Source organism: Ambystoma mexicanum, chromosome 5q (assembly GCF_040938575.1).
Source record: "Ambystoma mexicanum isolate Mex_15411 chromosome 5q, UKY_AmexF1_1, whole genome shotgun sequence".
NCBI lineage: Eukaryota > Metazoa > Chordata > Amphibia > Caudata > Ambystomatidae > Ambystoma > Ambystoma mexicanum.
The window spans coordinates 972,597,795-972,619,440 of record NC_090933.1 but is presented as its reverse complement, the minus strand read 5'-3'; the positions used below and the strand labels follow the sequence as shown (position 1 = coordinate 972,619,440).

Genomic DNA, 21,646 nt, shown 5'->3' with positions numbered 1-21,646 from the left:
AGGTCTTGATTACCCTGTCGCAACGAAAGAAGCTCATTGTCCAAGGCCTGCCCTGTGCATGTCTTGCGAACAGTTTTTCCATACTAAGCTGAAAGGCTTGAAAATCATGGAGAACCGGATCATCTTGATTAACTAGAGGGATCGACCAGTCTGCCGCATTGCCACTAAGGTACGAAAGTACAAAAGCTACTTTAGCTTGATCAGTTGGAAAGGCTGCTGGCCGGCATAAGAAGTGCAACCGGCACTGATTGATAAATACCGCAAACCTCTTTGGGTCACCAGAAAATCGTTCGGGCGGAGCCAGAGGTACATTCCCAGGTAGGTTGATCTGCACTGGATTCATAGAGGATGTTGAAGGAAGATTTGCCCCTGATGCGGGTAGCGGGGTCTGTCCGGCTTGTGACTGTAGCAATTGTCTAGCAAGATCATCTGTTCTCTCCTTGGAAATAATTAGTTCCCTTCTTAGAACGTTCGTTTCCTGACGAGCTGCATGCACTTCTGCCCTTAGTTCCCCAAGTAACCGGGCTAGGTGGTCAGTATCCGAGGTTTCCATAGCGCCTGGGCGAGAGTTTTGCGGTAGGCTTTGCGTTCTGTAACGCTCACCTGATTCTCGCAGAGGCGCCGGTCTTGACTGGGCGACTACCGTATCTTCAAAGGTGATGTGCAGCACCCGATTGGCTCTTTGGGCTGGACCTCTGTGCCCTGTATGCCTGACGTGCAGAGTAAGATGTCTGCAGATAGAAAATACGGGGTTAATGAACTGGGGTTATTGGGGTGTCCCTATCTCTTTCCTCTTCTCCTCTCCTGTAGACCCCCACAGGTTAACGCTCTCACCTTAGGTAAGTGAATGCCGAGCTCTCCATCTGCCTCGGGGCAGGGTGCTGTAGCCAGTTTCTTCACTGGATAGGTAGCGCAGGCCTCTTGACTTCAGAGGACTGCTGTCCGTCGTTTACTGCACGAACGGTAAGTTTCGAGTAACTCAAATGTCTTTAAAGTCTTTAATAATGATGTCTCTTGTTTTGCAGGGTTCCGGCGATGGCGGATGACGGGCTGAAGTGAGTTGAAGATGGAGCCCGTGTGATGAATAGAAGCGCCTGGAAGCACGTAAGTAAGCGCTTGTTGCCAGCTTCACAAAGCGCTCTAACTGTCTTTTTATTTTGCAGGTACAAGTTCGGAGCGGCTGCAGGGTGCCGGGATACCCACTGGGTTAGATGTGGAAAGGAGTAATGGCACGTGAGTATTAAAGTTCCCCAATGTCTTTAAACGCACCTTGTTTTGTCTTTCAGATGCGAGATGCAGCGCCGACGGCCTCCGGAGCGTGCAAAGAGTTGGTAAGCTTTTGTCTTTCAGATGCCGGAATGCAGTGTGAAGACCTCTGGAGCGCACGAAGAGTAGGTAAGCCTTTGCCTTTCAGATGCCGGAATGCTAACCTGTTCTTTCTTGTCTTTATAGGTGTTGCTGAAGACTGGATTCAGGATGGTAAGCCTTTTTCCTTAGGCCCAGGACCGGATGCAGAAGACACGATGAGCGTTCTGCTGCAGAGGGTGCAGAATAACGCAAAGCAAGATTCATCCACCGGGTGTGGTTTAAATAGCCTCCTGTAGTGCTTAGGTGTCTCCTTCCACAGCCACGCCTAAGTAAGAAAAGAGTTCCTGGTAAAAAAAGAGTTCCTGCCTTCCAGAAGAGTTCCAGTGTTCTGAATCTAGGGAGTGGCTCCAGCCCCACCCAACAGGAAAAGTAGTTCCAAACAGAAGAGGATCAGAGGCTCAACTGGCAGGCAAGTAAGCAGCATGGTCTGCTGCAGGTAAGTCCACCCAAGCATTATGAGCCCGGCGCTTCCAGCGCTGGGACTGGGCATATTTATGAGCCTGGTGCCAATGGCGCCAGGACTGGGTCCAAAAGGTCCCAATTGGGACTGGTTGGCACTCGGAACCTGGGTTATGGATCTGCTTCCAAGGGAGTTGGGAAATCCCTGACCTTTTGGAAGCAGAGATCATGACAGATACAGGTATTGCATGGTGAGTTTGAGGGCACTTATATCCCCTTTGCTACTAATGTGCTGATTGTTTCTTTTATCCCGTCTTCTGCTTCGCGGGACAGGGGGGTACTGTTTTACTCTAGGCAGTATGGTTCCTTGTTTGAGTTTTATCTTAACTGCTGTCACCCCATGCAATAGTCCCACATCATGGAACCGGTGGTCCACAGGTCCCCCGGTACTGACTGCATTTCATCATCAAAGAATGAAGGTGGTGCTCCTACCACTGCCATGAGTTGCACTGGCACTTGTCTTGTCTGTATCATAATATCACAGGGGATTGCTATTTCCATTATTATTTCCCCATCACTATCTGAATCTGTGAAGAGGTCTTCATCTGATAAATCTCGCAGTGCAATGTCAGCATTGATGCACAACACTGTGCGCTACTCGCAGCCATGTATGTCCATTGCAATGACTGCTATTCTTTGGGCTGAGACTTGAACTAATGACATCACAGTTCTGGGCACTATCTCCGGCTGTGCTATTGGACAGAAAACAAACTCTGCAGGCACCCTCCACTCTAGGTGCTTTAATTCTGGGACCACCCGTGCCAGTTTTTCTAACCCCTAGATGAACATGTCTATGTCCACTGGTATGCCGCGCACTTCTGGCGCTGTTGCTCATGCGTACACTACCAGCATTAGTCACATAGTGCAAATCTCTGGTGTTGAGCAAACTATTCCTCTCTCTGTAAAGGAGATGTCATGTTAAGCTTACTGAGGAGGTCCCTCCCCAATAAGTTGATTGGGGATTGTTCATAGTACAATAGGGGTGCTCTCACTGTTTTACCCCCCACTGTTACATCCAATTCTTCTGTGTAAGGAACTTCGACCACCGCCCCAGAGAACCCCTGCGTCTCCAATTTACGATTAGATTGCGGAAACATGCCCTCATGTAAACATGATTTTTCGGCTCCCGAATCCACCATAAAAATGAATTGTTTGTTCCCTATCTCCGCCCCTATCAATGGTTCCTCTGCTGCATCGAAGGTCATCGATAGTACTGGACATGCAAGTGCTCTCTGTGGGCTGTCCTATGCTGGGTGTCTCGTGGTCCCCCCTTGGCTGAAAACATTTCCTGATACCACCGCCACCCCCCTATATGGTGCAGGTGTACCATTTGCTGGCGTGGCGAAGGGGTTTCCCTGTGTGTATGGCATGTGTTCGCAGCATTGTGGGTGCTGTTGGGCATTATGTGTTTGTTCTCTGTGTTGTTCTGGGCACCTCTGTTGCTGCTGTCCCTGCCCCCCTCCCATTGGTAACCCGTATGGGTTCCCTGAGTGCGGGTGACCATAATGTGGGTCATCTTGGTAATTGTTGTTTGGCCTGCTTCTACATTCTCGTTAGAAGTGTCCCCATCTCCCACAGTTCCAACAATTTCCTCGTCCTCCTCTTGGTCCCTGCCCCCCATACCTGCTATTTCCTCCATACCCTGGACCACCTCCTCTGCGCCCTCTGTACCCACCTCTTCCTCCCCGGGGCTCCACACTTGCCACTGCGGTCCTCCATACTGCTCCTGTCCATTCCACTGTGATTGCCCATTGCCAAACCAATTTGCTGCCATCCTTCCTTGTATCACTACTGATCCCTCCTTCTCCTTCTCCGGATCCCTATCTGTGGGCAGTGCTGCTACAGCTGCGGCGACATTCACCAGTGTCGTCTGTATTAACTTTGCCTCGTCTGCCAACCTTTTCTGTGCTATCTCTTTTTCCCTTTCTTTGATTCTCTTGCAGTGGTGTACTATTATACTTTGAATTTCGGGCCAGCCTTTCGCTTCAATTCCTGCTATTTTGTTGAGTGTTTTCTAAACTTTTTTTTGGGAGCCCTCTCTTTATTATAAAGTAGAACAGTGACGTTGATTGGTCCCAGGCCGTACCTGTCTCCGCTCTCCACAGCTCCTGCACCCGTAAAATGAAATCCATAGCATCTTCCTCATCATTCATGGTGCACTGCATTACTGACTGTAAATCTGGGGTGTCTGGGAATGTGTCTCTCAAAGCATCCAATATTCTTGCACGTACTGTATTGAAGGAGGCCCCATAATGACGGTCACAATCTAATGTTATTCCCGGAAAACCAGCCTTTGCCCAGACCCTGTCTGCCTGGTCACCCACTACCGATACCAACACATTTTTGACATCACCCACTGCTAATGGCACTCCTGCTGTATGCTTCTCAAATGCATATATCCACTTACTTGCTCCTCCCGACAGTGGGGCAATGATTTTAACAGGTTTGCCTTATTCATCTGAGCACAGGGTATGTAATTTGGCCTCCCACCTCCTCTATGTATCAATGGAAGCTCTAGTTTAAGTCATTTTCCATTACTCACCTTTGACCCTTTTCTCCCCAACATGGCCATTTTTCCCATCTTGTTTCTTAGTCTCCCTGTCCACTCTTCTTCCATGTCCCTCCCCAGAGGTGTCTCATCCAACCTTTCCGACCTTCCCCCTGTTGCAACCCCCAGTCTTCCAGCTTCCTGCTCATCGTCCTCTATATCACACCACAGCTCTTCCATTCCCACAGTGGCCATTCCTCCCTCCTCTGTGTTTGCTCCGAGATCATGTTATGTTAGGTTATGTTAATTGAGCTTATAAAGTGCACGGTCGCCGAGACATCATGGCGCTGAGGAGAGAGAGCTAATCCCACAGAATTGGGTTCCAACTCTATTATTCTAGTTGGTTCTTCCTGTATTTGGAATAGTATTTCCCCCTTTTTCCACCCTTCCTCGGAGGACCTGTCATGAGCTTGTGTCCGTGCCGTTTGCTCTGCTCTTGACATATTTGTCCCACCTTGTTCACATATGTTTCGTATAGCAGATAGCTCACTTCGGGCCATTGAGAGTCGGGAGTCTAAGTCTTTTGTTCATTTTTCAATATCTATTGTTGGAGTACTTACCTGTCTGCTAGTCCTGGGGCAATCATATTGTGGCGGTGCAGTGGGTCATGGGGAAGCTGCAGGGGTAGGTGTGGACACATACACGGGATCACTGTACCCCTCAGCGGGCACTGGCTTATTTAGGAGGGAGTACAACCACATTACCTCTATTGACCCTTCTTTCCCCCTACCACTACCTTCACTCTTGTTTACTGCCAGGGGAGTGGTGGTAGTGGTGGGCTGCTCTGGCGTCATATCTTTCTTCTTGAGTGGGGGCACTTCCTCAAATAGTCTCCATAAATCTATTATCTCTCTTCTGTTATGGAATTGTTTTCCCTTGTATTTTATGAATATGCATGTGGCTACCATGTCCAGGACACTCTTATCAAACGACCCTCCTTGGGGCCATTCCTGTGGTAGCCATTCTCCCTTCAATTCCATGACCCACTGGTCATGGTACTTGGTTATGCGTTCGGCATAGCCTGGTAGATTTTTACAAATGTGGGCCAGGGGTGTTTCAGTCCCCATTTTATTTTCTAGTCGTTCACCCTCCTGTGTCATTTGTGACTATCACTGTCACTCACGTGTGTGTGTGTGTTTTATCACTTAACAATTCTGAAATGCCTTTACACAATACCTCTGTCTTGAACCTTACCGGGTCACACTTACAATGACCATACCACAGAAACCTCTGGTACTATTAATTCAACATTATTACTTTGCAGTGCAATTTTTCTTGAACGTGAATAGCATAGCGCATTCAACATAAAAAATAGACATTCAACAAACATTTAACGTACAACACATAGCAAAGACCCTCCTCTTTTTTGCCCTGTAATTTTCTTTGGAAAAAAGACCCCTTGTCCCTCACCCAGTTCTTCCCTTTGACCTTTGACTTTTATTGGATACTCCCTGCTATTGATTCACCCAGAATGAAGAGAAAGAAAAAAGCATATTCTAATCTATACACCATGTCTCCTTTTTTATCAGACACCTTTATTTCTATTTTCCTCTATTTCACTTATTCCCAGTACTATTCAAGATAGCACTATACGGCACTGCCTTCTACCCCCTTGCAGAGCTAGGTTCCCGTCTTCCTTTTTTACCTTATTATCCGAAAGGCCATTACATGAATTACTAATTAATGCATTACAGTACCAGTTGATTTACCCCTAAGAAAAATCCCTTCTTTGCCTCACTTGACCTTGTTCACTCTGATGTCTATCCCCTTCCTTTTATTGTCACTCGCACTTAATACTCACGTGCCCGTCTTGATCTGAGACTCTTTAGACTTGGTCCGTCCAGGCGGCGCTGCCTCACACTCAATGGCTGCACCCGGATCCAGCGAGCGGTACTAAGGGTTATTTGGAGCGGGACCCGTACCCTTTCGCCCTATTGCGTGCACACGTCTAAGCGTACCAGTTGCCATAGGCGGCCAGCTCTCTTGAGGGGGGAGGCGTTCATCTCCACTGCGGCCAGGGACGTCTCGTGCCAAAAGGGGACAATAAAGATGAATCACGTCTTCGGGGTCACCACTGAAAGTAAGCATCCGACCAAGTGCGGGTGAAGTTAAAAGGTTTTTTATCTAAGTCAATATAGGGCATGCAAAGGACTCTGCAAACTCTGAGAGCACTCTGTCTGACAATAGCAAAGACAGCTAGTTATATTACAAATACACTTCATGCATGAGCTAAGCTATAAGGGCCACATAGTCTTTGGGATTGGATGGCAATGTCTAGCTACTATGTAGTCCATAGGCTTGGCGCTCCATGATTGGCGGGGATCCATGTGGTGGCATCATGATGTGCTTGGGTCAGCTGGGCTCATCGGGGTGGGGCTCCAGGGCACTGGCTGTCCACGGAGATTCACCACTTTGGCTCTAGAAACTTGCCCTTGTTGCCATTCATTCTCATTCATCACACTTTCTATGCCAAGTTGTTATGTAAAACTTCTAACACATCAATCTAATACCTGGGTGGGGACAGAGGAAAACAGTACGTGATACGAGGCTTCCTCCATACAATATCGTAAAGTTGTCATTAACAAAGGGTCCAGTCTCATGTGTTCAGGTGTCTTATCAGGGGGCACGGGTCAAGCTACCTTCATCATTTAGTACCGTTAGATGTAGTCAATGATGACTCTGGGGGATGTTTGCACAAGGACAGATAACTGTCTTTGTGGTCTGTTGGATTCGGGGTGAACTGGAATACCATTAGGTCAGAGGGGACACATAGCTGGCACCTCAAAGGCGGCAGGATTTAGGACTGGGTGGTTCGTAATTCATTTGGCCTGGCCATGGCAGTACACAGTGGTTATATGGCGGCCTCTGACATGGGGGAGGTAAATACTTGAAGCGGGTCCAGCAGGAATGTGGGGAGGTGAGGCTGTGCTGCTCGAACATCAGTGAGCCCCGGCAGGCCTTGGCGGGAGGAGGGGGAGATGGCCTTGCAACTTTGTGCGGGCCTCTCTTCACAGGGCTGCCTAAATACTATTAGAGAGGACAGATGCTAGGGCTGGGGGCATCAGGCGAATGACACATTTTTCTGCCGTTTCCACGTGCTCACATTACTAGGTTCATGGAGGTTTTTCATTGGTACATACATTATATAGCGTTAGTCATTCATATGCTTGCAATTCATGAGGAAAGTGAACATATAACAAATGTGAGGTAGTGCCAGGTTGGGTTATATAATTGGGAGCAAGAGAGCAATGCGCTACTCTAACATTTTAATTATAGTAAAAACTGGCTCAATACCCTAGTTGGCTTTCATATATTACAGCATATTTCATCACATCATACACAAGCATTTTATATATTGCTTTTCTGTTACTCTTTTTACAATAGCAGCAAACATTAGTGGGTACAAAGCAGATTTTCGACTAGTCATGCACTGGGCCTTAGACCATGGAGGTGTCTCAGGGTGAGCGGGAATCACCTCGCTTTAATGCAAGTGGCTTTCATTATCCGTTTTAACACTTTTTAACATACATCCTTTAGCAGCATGGATAAGACTGGGAGGCTCGAGAGTTTAGAATATATGGTTAACACTTCATCTGGGAGAGTGGGGCTGGGGGTCATGAGCACCATATATCACAAGTGAGGGGGTTAGGTGCAGGTTCGAGGTATACTTGATAGGGATGACTTTTTGTTCTTTCCCAGACCTCACTGCAAGCCCGGTTATGCCTAGGGCAATGATGTACTGCGCGAGGTAAATGATACAGTGTTTGTTCTGTTACTTGTTTGCGTCTAGTTGGTCGTGAGAACGGGCCTTCAGCGGATCTGCCATGCAGGAAGGGGGGAAGCGCAGGACTCTGTGCGCGGTCAAATAGGGGCCGAGCTGCAGTGTTTGTACGCAGGCTGTTCTACTGAGGCCTGGGTTCAGTGTGCTCAAAATGGATTCTATGTTATGCTACACTCCGGGCCGTGCAGCCTCACGTGTCCATTCACAGCCACCCTGCCACCCGGGCCCAGGTGCATGGGGGGCTGCCGCCGAGTCATGAGACTCACGCAGGTGGGCAAGGTAGGGGAGGGTGGTCCTAAAGACCTGTTCTCCCATACATAGGCATGGTCATAGCACTGCTTTACTTTTTAGGTTGTTTGTAACCAATTACATTTAATGTTTTCATTTAGGTCATGCACTTTTGTTCGGTCAGAATTCAAACAAATCTTTTTTTGCGGGGGTTTCCCCTGATACTCCTGTGGGATGTATTGACCCACTTTTGCTCTGCTATGCTCAATCACACTGTTATGGTGGGGCCAGAAACAGCAAATCACACTTTCAACACACAAAAAGATGGCTACCCAATCAACCTCGCATGTTGTCAGTGGTGGAACTGAGCTCTCACTACTGAAATGTGTCACTAGGCTCCACAACAATTGAAAGTGGAGTGCAGAAGGAAAAATCAGTGCTTTGCTAAATGAAACTCCAAATGTTGCTTTAAATCGCTTTTTCTTTGCTACTGAAACTTCAGAATGCCAGTACAGAACACCTTCTAAATATTCAATTTCCTCACTGGGTGCTACAATTCACTTAGTTTAAGGAATCACTGTGAACGTACAATGTCCTGAAAGACTAAGAGCATAAAGAGATCTCCACAGCAAAAGCGGCCTGTCTGTGGATCTTTAAATAAATCTCTGTGCAGTAGAGGGCTACTTGTGATGACAGCTGTCAGGGGCCTTCCTGATTAAACTTTAACATGATATAAACTGAAAGTCAAATGTATGCAATATAAGAGGCCTGTTACTGATAGTAACCCGAATTATAGTTGTTTTTGATCCTACAGGTTTAAAATCTTGAGTGAGAATTCTATTTGTTATTTGATACAACAAGTTTATTTTGTGCTAAGGAAAAGCCAACAGAATTTAACAATTAAATTAAACCTGGCTGAGCTGCAAAACTGGAATAGCAGGTTTTTCTCGCAGAAGGAAGGCCTTCCCTCATCAGGAACTCACAGGGAAGTGTTAATTGCTAGGTTAGGACAGAGTTTGGTCTACAGAGGGAAAAGGAACAATGTTAAGCTGCAGCTCAGGAAACTCAAAGTGTGAATAGGGTCGTAAATGGCCTCTGCAAGGAACAAAGAAGGAGGAGACTGCTCCTGGACTTCAGGGAGACAAAAAGAGGCAGATCCAAACAACCGTCTGTGGCTGAACATTAACAAAGAACAATTTTTAAAAGACGTATAACTTGCTAGTCAAAATGGTGGAAAATATAAAAATGACAGAATTGTTCATTTCATTTCTGGCTGCACATTTTAAGAGGTGGCAAACCAATGTGACATGTTCTGGAAAGGAATGACAAGAAATGTGATTTTACGCAAAATGCTTGACTGTTCAAATTGTGAACACTTACAGGCATGTCCCCAGGTTAAACAAGCATATTTGTGAAAAGTTGCAGAAAAATTGAAAAGTGTGTTCATAGCGAAAAGGGCAACATTCTGTGGAAAGTGGATACAAGATCCCACAGCTACGGGGTTTTGAGGAATAGCTGCTATGTAAAATATGGCATCTTTGTGTGTAATTTGTATAAAAGTGACTAATGTAGAAATGTGTGTTTAAGGTAAAATCTGATTTTGAGACCAGTGGCTAAAGGGAGGTCTCTGAGGATTGTAAAACAAATCATAAAACCTGACATCTCCCAGCCTTGAGCTAATCACTCAAATTGCAAGGCGGAGATGAAGCATTGACCCTATCCCAGCACAAAGGGGCAAGCTTAGACAATCCGGCCCACAAACCCTCTGTATGATGTCAGTTCATAGCATAAATAGAGACAGCACACCAGACATAGAGAGACATATCCACTCACCCTCCTGATGCTGGCGGAGCGCCCTGCTGCTGAAATCTACATCTTCCTTGTTCCAGACTCCAGAAACTTGGCAAAGCAAAGGCCAATTGCATAGCTGAACCATTCTCAGCTAGGCCTCAAATTCTAGAACAGAACACCAAAAGCCTAGGGGAAGCATCATAATACAGCCAGGCTGTGCTGTTACTGCTTGCCTGCTGAATTCAAAGATCCTCAGAACCAAGAAGGGCAGATCCCGTCCAGCATTGTGCCGTGCTGGGACCAGAGCGCCTTGCTGACCTTGTCCAGTCCGATGTGCCCAGCGGTCAGTCCCTGATAGGTCCAGGATCCTGATGGTCCAGAATCCTGACAGTCCCATTTATAAACTTACCAAGTGAGTATAAATAGGAAGAACTGTGTCATATAGCCTATGTACTTTTCAGAGTCTTGACCCTAGCTTATACCCATCCAATCTTTCATTTAGAACCAGTATTGTCAGAATTATCTTTGCACAGACTCTTCTATCAGATTTGTTCCTAAACTCTTACTTCCTATTGATTGATTAAGAAAGTAATTCCCAAACCAAATAGAAAGCAGAATATCACACCTGAACTGTTATGATCAGCCGTGAATGACCTTCCTGTGTGGCATTCTACTTTTTGGTAGTCTTTAATATAGTGTAGGCAAACCCATTTGTCATTTTTAAAAGTGCATTTCTGTTTTCAATTCTCGTGCCTATTTTACAAAAACGACCTTCACTAAAACCTCTTTAACTCCCTCAGTTGTGATAGGAACGAAATTCCAACTCCTGCTTGTAGCTAACATCTGTACCTATCAATAGAAATCAAAAACCCAGAACAAACCCAGAACAAAAAAAACATTTCGACTCAGCGTGATTCTCCCATTATCATGAATATCGCGCACTGAAATGTTTGCTGCGAATTTCATTTTGAGAAATGTTTACACAATTACACGTGTAAAATAGATTTAAACAGCTTCCAACTTGGATTTTAAGATTTCAAATGTTTTATTTGCATTAAATCATTGCTTGTGTTTGTGTGCAACTATTGAAAGCGGCGCCCATAAGAATTTAGAGCAATTTAAGTATTTTAGACCATATTTGGTGTTAAAAGTCATTCTGACAGTTGAAAAACCCACTTCGTTTTTCTCTTTCTGTGTAAAGAGGGGAGGTGGAAGTAAGACACTGTTTGACCTGTACATTCCTGAATACCTGCTCTCTCCTCCTATCTCATTACATTGCCTATTGGCGGGTTGAGAAGTGTTGCAGGGGGAATTTCTAACCATTGTGCTATCCGATCTGAAACCAACACAAAGGTATTAGTTTCCGTGCTGCATTTGCTTGCTCATAACTTAGTCCCAGTGTATTAAAGTCATTCTGTGTTCTGTCACCCCAACAGTGATTGTTGTTTATCTATTAATATATATTGTGTTTTTGATCTTAACTAAGTAAATAAATAATACCTTTTACAAACCAGCCTGATTCCTGGTCCAACGTGACCTGGGGTATTCTTAAATAAGGGGTGTGATACGAGTGGTACATCTTTCAAATAATTGAATCCATATATCAAATAAGTTTGTCCATTGCTCTGTACACTACGCCGGGAGCAGAGTGTATCGCCTGATTGAAATCCTTAACACTCCATACCCCACGTCCCCACCATCTGCTCCCTACACCCACCCCCTACATTCCTACCCCCACATACACACGAATATAGCTATACAAAAACATGGGTCAAATTCTGGTCTAAAAAAAGGGCTTTCAAGACCATAAATAACAGCAGTCAATACACACTCAAAGCAACAGTTTGAACTGACAAACATGAAATACTATTTATAGTGAACAATGCACAGGTGTAATTTTATTCTAATTAAATTGAAAATATTTTGGAAACATGTAACTCTCTTGAGAATACATTTTGGTGAGGCAGAATGATTGTAAACAAAGAGACGTTTTTCTTTTTTTGTTAAAGTGTGAGTTAGCTACAGAAAGACGTTTTGATGCCACTGCAGTAGGGACAAGATGTTTAAAGATGTGGCAATTTTAATTCTGCATTGAAAGATTGACTTAACATATCTAGCTAAATACCTAAATATCCATTCGTTAAAATAATCATTAGCAGGTTGAATTAAATTTCTTTGTTTTGGCGGAAACCACCATAAAAGATTCACATGTATGTGTTCCCAACCACCATAAAATAAAATATGCAGGCCTCCTAAAATTCCTCGGCATATAAAGTCAGTACAATGCTAAACAGTACAATGCAATGCACCAAGCAGCATTAAAACACCACCATAGAAGTCAGCCTATGTCAGTAATGCATTTCTATCCATATTGCCATAGTAATATTACCAATAGTTATGAGATTCCGCAGAAAAGTAATGCATGCAAACTTGAACAGCCCACAGACAATATTGCTAGACTATCAAACTGCACACAGAGTATACAACTTTTAAAGACTTCAGCATAGTGAGATGGTCCGTCTGATACAATGTGTCAGGCAACACTGAAAGAACTGTCAGGCAACTAGCATGATCATTCCTAAATGGCTCTATATGCTTTGGCTCTTTCGGGCCATGCTCTGCTCAGGTACGATCCCAGAGCGAAGGCAACTCTCACCTCCAAGCACAGGATTAGGAAGGTGAGAGCAGATAAGGACTTAGGCCACAATCCTGAGAATATTTATCATATAGGTCTTTCCGATGTCTGCATAAATGGGAGAGAACAGGATAGAATGTGCCACTTTTTCTATAGCACCACACATACAATAGTGGCTGGAACCCTACCTCCATCTACAGGTGTGCACGGCCAATGGCAAGACATCCAAACTCCCTCTGGTGATGAAACACTTTTAATGTTGGTTAGTCACAAATGAGAGATACCCTGGCAGTCCCCTCATGGTTCTTAATAGAAGATATGTTCTAACCTGTGTGCTGGCCAGCACCTCATCTTCCCTTTCATCCACCAGATGCTGTTCAAACCTAAACTTCAAATTTCTTTTAGGAATTCTAATCTGCGGTTTGATATCAGTGAAGCAGGATTCCAGGCCCAACTCACACAAAGATGACTTGATATAAGTGAGCCACCAGATTCTGCTCCAACCACTTAGCGACAGTACATTTCAGATCAAAGCCTTTGTTAAATTCTCTCCCAGGTCCGACCAAAGGTGATGCCAAAATCAGATGGGTCTGGCTTGGGCCATGTCCGTTTAGTATGTCAACCCGGACTCCCAAAGAGATGTATAGACTGAAGTAGACTAAGGCACAGAAAGCAACCTTCTTATAAAACATGTTCTGCTATCTGCAAAGGGGTTGGGTTACTACAGCTCCACATCCCACAGCCATATGTCACGCCTGCGTCTGCTCTTCCTCTGTAGATAGTCAGCATATGTTCACGAGTTATTTGGTGACCAGTTGCTATAAGAAAAATAGTTAAATTGAGCAACGGTAAATTCCATGATATGAGTACATAAAAAAATGACAATTGGAAGCATTTTGTTTGTAAAGTAGGATGAGGACCATAGTTTTGTATTAATGCTTTTGGCTAATACAATGAGCCTTTTGCATATACATCACAATACAATATAAAAGAGAGCAACAAACTACACTTTACATATAAATCATCAAGATATAAAATCATTCAAACCACAGTGTACAAGTCTAACTTTGCCAAGTAACCTGCAATTCCAAAAGTTACAAACATTAGGCGTTGAGCCACGCGCAGAATTTCATTTGCCTTAAACGTGTTTTTGCTGAAAGAGTTCATGGTAGGTCCGCCTTCCCAAATGCCATTTCATAAGGGCTGACAACTTCCCCCCATGGATAATATGTGATCCGTTAAGAGCACTTTCAAACTATTCTACATGGACGACAATTCTGTGCAAGCCAAGACGCTGTCAGACCGTGCAATGCGATGGATTACATGAACACTTCATACTCCCAAGAGTAACCCCAGAAAAACGAGTAGCCAGAAGGAAACGGTGTTGCATGTTAATCCAGGAAACCTAAATGGCTGCTTCCTCTGTCATTCTGCTCCAGACGGGAGTTCACGTTGTGGATCTGTTTCCGCATTCCTTGCTGTATCCTTCATTTATATCAGTCAAATACTAATGCTGCCTATTGCAGTGCCCATAATCCTTACCGGGGTTAGTAGAATGTACAGTGTTTCCTTGGAAATGTAGAACTTTGCAACATAAGAAAAGTTGATTCACTGACCCACGAATCTGTATCTTCTCAAGCCAAGGAAGTATTGCAATTCACCGTGTTACTTGATACATTGGAAAACAGATAGAAAGACAGATCAATCCTTTGATGGCCAGATATCTGGAAGTTGAAGTCCCGGATGCATGTTTGCACTATTTAGAATTAATCACAGATCTTTTTATTATTTCAATAGAGAGAATTGATCACACAGTGGTGTTCCAACGGCAAGATAATTTAGCATGATGGAAGGGAGAGGGTTTTGTTTCACCCTTGTGTTACTGCAGAATGGGGTTTCCAGAATACTAAATACATCCATTGCCCCTGCAATCAATATTTATGAAAGCAGTGCCTGGTGCTTACAATTATTGCAGCTAATTATATGAACTCTAGGCAAATCATAGTTCATGTTTTACACTGGAGCATGAGACAAACATATATCCATTTTAAATGTTTTTTAAGTATGGATTATGACTAAAACCTATGAGATTGTTATTCTGAATTTGTGCTCAACTTATTTAATAGTGTTGTAAATCCTGCATAGATTTGTTTTGTAAAGGTGGTTTACATACCTCTATATTTTTTCTGCAGAGGGACTTTGTGGAAACCCATTGGGCGACAGATCAAGCAATATATACAGCATGTAGTAGTTCTGTAATCATTTCAGACCTCGGAAAACTTTTTTTTTTAGAGTGAGAGTAATTTAAAATATTTGATTGACAATAAACAGCTGGAAATACAGTTTTTAATAAGGGTTAAAAGGGCAGGTTTCTATGGTGGAATATTTATGAAGGGTTTTGTTATGTGTGAGTTATTAGTCAAAGGCTAAAATGAAATACTGTGTTCACTATGTGGAGGTTGACTGACTGACTTGCAATGCTATAGGATTCTTTGTAAATGCCTGTACGCCCTCCGTTTGTGTGCCGGTTAGCCACAGTTTACTCCTGGTCAAAAAACAACTTTGTGAGCAAGGCTATTTTAGCCAATTAGATCACAAACTGGCAAATCAACAGAACTGATGTTAACATTGGGAACATTGCTTGCACTGAACTATGCTGTTGGCCTAAATATGTTGAAAAATATACATGACTATTGCATAATCAAGGAAAAATCCTAGGAATGGCAGATTGAAAATGGTCCAGTAGTTGATGAGCCACTTGGGGTCCACTATTGGTTACTTGAGCACTGCAAGAATGTTCTGGTCTTCAGTGTTGAGGTGAATCTGCCGTAACTGGGGGAGCTGTGTATGATTGACAGCCAAGGGATGGCTGCTTCAAGCGGAAAAGTCTCAAGTACGAAGGCAGAGAGGATGCGCACCATGTATAATGTACCCTTGAGTGAGCATAGGCAGCCAGAACAGAAACTACATGATGATAGTTTCCATTCTGTTGCTCCAGTCTCTTTATAGTATGCTGTAAGCATTTTAGAAGATCTATGCCCTTTGTGTGTAGGTGTGTGACCTACAGGTCTCAATCATGATGAATGTGTAAATGTCATGTATGGGGTTCAGCCTGGCAATGTATGATGCATATTATGTAGTTGGATGCATGTAGTGAAACATCACTCCTCGTATAGTTGCAGCAGATCTAGTGCTGATGGGTCCTATAGTGACGTGTGAGGTAGCAGCAATGCCATATCAATGATGTTGCCGGTGAGCAGCGCTATCACCAATGAGTGGACATGGTGTGTCTGGGCCCAAGGGAGAGACGTGTGTTGAAGTCATTACAGGGTGCATGCCTGATGTGTAAGAAACAGGGCATTTGGTTGTGCAACCTCCTGGTCCAAACTGTTCCATACATGAACTACCCTGTACTATGTCTGTGCTACCGTTTGTACAGCTGGGAGAAGGAAGGTCAGCAACCTACCTGTGAAAAAAAGGAAAGCAAGGGGTGTTGCTGCACAGGAGGGTGGGACTGAGGTCACATCACCTACAATCACTTGCACCGTCTGCCCAACAGTGCAAAGACCCTTGTCCTCCACATTGACAGATACCTCTCCTTCAAGATGTAAATAGCAATGAACCAGGACAAACATCACTACCAACATAAGCCCATGTTGAAACACAATCCCCTGATACCAGCTAAACGAATCACACCTGCAGTCCAAACCTTTGTCCCCTCCGACTGAATGGGGTATATGTCCCCTGTAAGCCCTTCTGAACACCACCCTAAAACACCTGATAGGTGCCCAAGATATTGCAGCATCATTCATCAAAGAACTACTAGGTGGAACACAGCTAAACAACCTTTGTTGAACATCATTGGCTCCGACCTCAAAGACAGTTCACCTTCAAATAGCATGCATCATCTACAAGGCTGTTTCCGTCAAGTCACCAACCCGCATTGTTCACAACCTAGATATATCTTCAGCCCAACAATGCAACAAAAGTAAAGACATGTGCAGACTTCCACTCTGCTGGGCCAAGAAGGAAGGAACCAGAACATAGGCCTTTTCTGTCCATGCCCACAGACCATGCAACGCCCTCAGCCTCAACATCTGACTTATCACTACCCTTCTACCTGCCAGGAATAAACTCAATGCCATCTTCCACGTGGAATGGCTCCTCCAAAACATCCACATCCACACACCATCTGCTCCAAACCAAACCTTGCATTGGGCAATCTCATAGCCCTGATACACCCCCTGGTTGCATGTACATTTATTGCTACATATTTGCCCAGACTGCCCCATTGTTACCTCCCACAACCTTCCATTAAGCCTTTGGTTGGCTCCATTCATGTGCACATCCACATATGACCAAGCAAGTGTCCCTGAGCCTCCTGAAGCAAGATGCACCATCATTGAGCACACCCATGAAATTAATAGGAAGAAATGTTCACAGATTCTCACAGCCCATCTCACCTCCTCACACACCCACCATCTACTTCCAGCAATTAACTGTCGTCATGTCTACCAGACACTGGAAGTCAAAATTAAAGATATGTGTTGGCCAGAGACACAAACATATGAAAACGGTGAACATGTTACCTGCCAACACTACACACAACCTCCTACATATAGTGGCTGTGATATTCTGATACACACCTACACTGTGTCATTAACCATGGACACATGGCCTACGAGAATTTACAGAATATTGTGTATAACCTTTTGACACAAATGACACAGGCCAGAAACATTGAGATGATGTGCCAAATGCATAGAGAAATGGTCACTAACCCACTCGGACAAACATTGAACAGCAAGCAAATGAGTTCACCACATGCTTAAATAACAATGAAACACAACAGATTGTCATAAGTAATGTAATGAAAAAAACACAAGATATGAAAAATGTGAACATATGTACAAAAAATACATGTCGAAATAAACATAGAACTACTCTTCACAAATAATAAATAACCCCACACTACTATATGCAATTATCATTTGTACTTGTCCTCTAATTTTGCCCATGCCTGGTCCAAGACCACCTATGCCTGCATACTGGCCTCCCAGATTTGGGATTCCCTCTCCTTTTTGGAGGGTCTTCTAGACCTGCCCCATTCTTGTTGCATTGTCTTGGGCAGCCCACATAGACTCCTCCATGATCAAAGTCTGAGCACTGGCCCTGGTGCCTTTTGCCACAGGCTTCCCACTTCTCCTCCTCCTGCTGCCTTATCTGTGCTAACACAGCTGTCACCTGTGTGCATGCTCACCATTAGCTTTGGCCCTAACTTTACACAGGTGATGTTGCAGATCTGTTGTGCCCTCCTATCAGAATAGAGCTGACTGTATGATCACTTTAGCCTGTTCTCCACTGGGCAAAATGGCAGGGCAAGAGGCCTGCACCTGTCCGTGCAGCCAATTCTCGGATGTCATGAAATCTGCATTGGCACGGCTCTCTGCCAGGGACAAAGGAACATCCAAAGAACTGATGGTGGGACAGGAAAAGAGGGCCCAAATGTGAGGAATATGAGGGCATTCGCACATCTTTCCGCAATAAATCCTCCTCCCAGGTGGCCAGGGAAAGGCTGTCGCTCTCGAATCCTGACCCTTGGGTAGATATGTGAGGGAGGATCACCTGGGTGCAGGAGACCTGGGGTGTGGGGATGAGGCACCCTTGGGTGAGGCACGGTATCCCCTACATCCCTTTTCTAAGGAGTCAGATATTCCCCAGTCCTGTGTAGGGTATTACCAGTCCCTTCCCTATTTTTTCAGAAAATTATCTCCCACTATACACCAATCAGGTACTGGGACAAGGAAGAGATAACCCAGAGCCATACATCCTACTTTTATTGACTCATACACATTCAAACACCACTCTGGTACTGGGATGAGGAAGCGGGATGCTGAGTACCAAGACCGTTATAATGTAAAGGAACATTGACTGCACCTGAGGCCAAGGGGCAATATAAATGGCCCACTCAGGTGAGACTGATGCGATTGCCTGTGGTACACTTTCAGGAGAATCTGGAGGTGAAATCAGGGAGACGTGTGCTTGAAGCACCTCCGAGCTGCAGAGTTGTTGCAGCGGAAGAGGATTGTGGTGAGTCATTCGAATGGTCTCTAGTAGCAGTGCAGGTCTGCATAACTCTTGAGAGACTGGCGGAGAACCTGGATAAAAGGCACACCAAGCAAGGAGCTATCGACTGCCACAGCAAGTCTGCCGCTGCAGATAGCAGCACCTGGAGGCAGCGTACCCGGTGAGTGCCAAAAGTCAGAGTGACTCTGGGACGCTGTAGCATGAACCACATGGTTGGTGCAGGTCGGGTTACTCGCAAGTGGGCGAGGGACTGTTTGGGCAATATGAATGCCAGTCAAGCTTGAACTAAACACTTTTGATAAGCATGATAACCTGAAGTTACTGAGAATGCCGAATTAAGGTTTTTATGAATACCGAACTGTGAAAGAGATGAAAAAGCCAAGAGAGGGCCAAGGAAGCAGTCATATTTGAACTTGTGAATATGCCAGTAACCTGAGAATTTGACTTTGATTTATTAAATGTGATAGATTGAGGTGAAATGAAATCCTTTTGAATACTAATTCAAAAGAAAGCAAGTGTGGTTGAATACCAATAGGATTGAAAGCAGATTGATGTAATCCCTTGACAGAAGGAGAACTATGTCAACTGAGCGAATTGGCCAGTGCCATAAGAATGTAAAGCACCATGTAACTGGTTACTTTGAAACCGTTTTGCTTATTGTATAAGCACCTAATAAGTGACCAATAAATAAATAAAATAAGAGGAAAGATTATTCTTATACAGTCACATCTAAAATCCAAAAACAAAGGCCACATCAGATATACTCCAAACACACAATCCAGGATCAGCTGACCTCAAACCCAAACTAAGCACAGTCACATCCACTTCAATACTATAACATGCTATAAACCATAGCAAATAACAGGCCTCACATGGCAACTATGGTGTAACAAAGGAACCTGTTGATGCACAACATGAAAAGTTGTTTCCCTGCAAATGATCACTAACAGTGTACATTGATACACGTGCTACTTTGCTGAAGAGTCTGCCCGTGTTCAGCAAAGCATCTTAATGTTAACTGCTGTTGATATGGAAAACAGAGCATCCAAAAGGAAATTGCCATTGTGTACCATGCAATGTAGGTAACTGTGTCACAACATTCCAGCTAAGCGTTAACCAACTCTTCTACCAAGGTATGACCACCTCACCTGCAACTCGCCCACATTGAGTGAAAAACCGGAAGCTCTGCCCCAACAACGGTCTTCCTTCCCTTTTGTGAAATGCAGCAGAAGTGCCACATTGGTGTCTCACAGTGCTCCCCACGAACATTGGCTGGGCAGCTTTCCCATATGCCCACACCGATGCTGCAACCTTTGTCACAGGATTCTAATGCTGCACACCTCAATGTACCGTCAAGGTTGCGCAGAACCAAGCAACATGGTCCCTTCCACACTTTCTGTCCAAACGTTTATGGTGACGCTCTGCACATCACGTTGCCAATATTCCTGGACGTCATCATTCTGGTAACTGGTGCTGTTCTGAATGGAGCTCCATGATTGCTCCCAAAGGACACGCAGAGAGCTGGCACTTTTTGCATCTTGTGGACAGCCACGGATGTTCACTGATGTCCACAACCAACTGATGCCTGAGCCTTTACATGGAAGTGCTCTGCGCACAACGGAGCAACACCTTTCACATAGCTGGGTCCTGCACCATAGCTTCTCACACACTGGGATGCCGCTGCTCCAGTAAGAATTATTCAATTCCTCTTCTCACTTCTCGTGTAAGCAGCAGTTAGAGATCCTATTCCCACATGCAGGAAACGGCAGACCTCATCAGGTCATTACTACTCACACAGTCTCTTGTCTCCACACACTCCCAAGCCATGACAGGTGCTGTGCTCCACTCTCCCCGTCCTTTACAACCTCTTTGTTGCTCACTGGTGTCTTGTTACTGCAGGACATCCCCACCGATTGCAGGGCCCTCTGACTGCCACGTGCAGCCTTGCTAGTTGTCCTGCCTCTGCAGGATGGTCCTATTCCATCTCTGGCCCTCTGGCTGCCTCTTGCAGTCTCGCTCCCTGTGTCTTGCCTCTGCAGGACAGCCCAAAATGGTTTTCAGGCCCTCTTGCTACCCCTTGCAGTCTTGCTCCCTTTGTATTTCTTCTGCAGGATGGCCCAAAAATGGTTTTCAGGCCCTCTGGATGCCCCTTGCAGCCTCGCTCCCGCCCCCACCTGCACCTTGCCTGCCTTGCTCTTGCTGCTTTGTTCTGCACAGGGGTCAGCTCACCTTTGGGGGTTGAGGGGCCCGTGAAACATTCCACAGCTAAAATTCTGAGCTTAGGGCCCTTTAAGAATGTTCATGTAATTTATTGGATCACACAGAATAACTCTGAGTCCAATTAATCGAAACAGCTCAGGAAGATGGAAAAGTACTGTTTTATTAACAATGATCTAAAACAGGGAGTTACAACGAACATTAACGGACAGACGCTCGATTTCTCTCAGCAAACTTTTCACAAAACATGATGTATATAGGAAAAAAACATCATACTACATGGAAAATAATGAACACCCCACTAGGGATCGGGATTGGCTTAAGGGGAACATCTAAGTATATTATAGTTACTAGGATTGTGATTGGCTGCCCACTGTCAGGTGGACATTATATGTCTACCTCTAAAACATGTCATCTTCCGAGATACATGGTTTCTCATTGGTTCTCAAACTAAAAGGTCTTTTGTTATATGAACTACTACAATTGGTTGGCATGCTTGTGCCAGTCAGTATCACTCGTTTCACTTAGCAGC

General features: G+C 44.8%; 1 protein-coding gene across 2 annotated transcripts in view; it reads left to right on the top strand.

The window, feature by feature from the left end:
* ANGPT1 (angiopoietin 1) overlaps positions 1-21,646 on the top strand; it is a 1,129,183-nt gene that overhangs the window by 1,087,628 nt on the left and 19,909 nt on the right. The window lies entirely within an intron of this gene.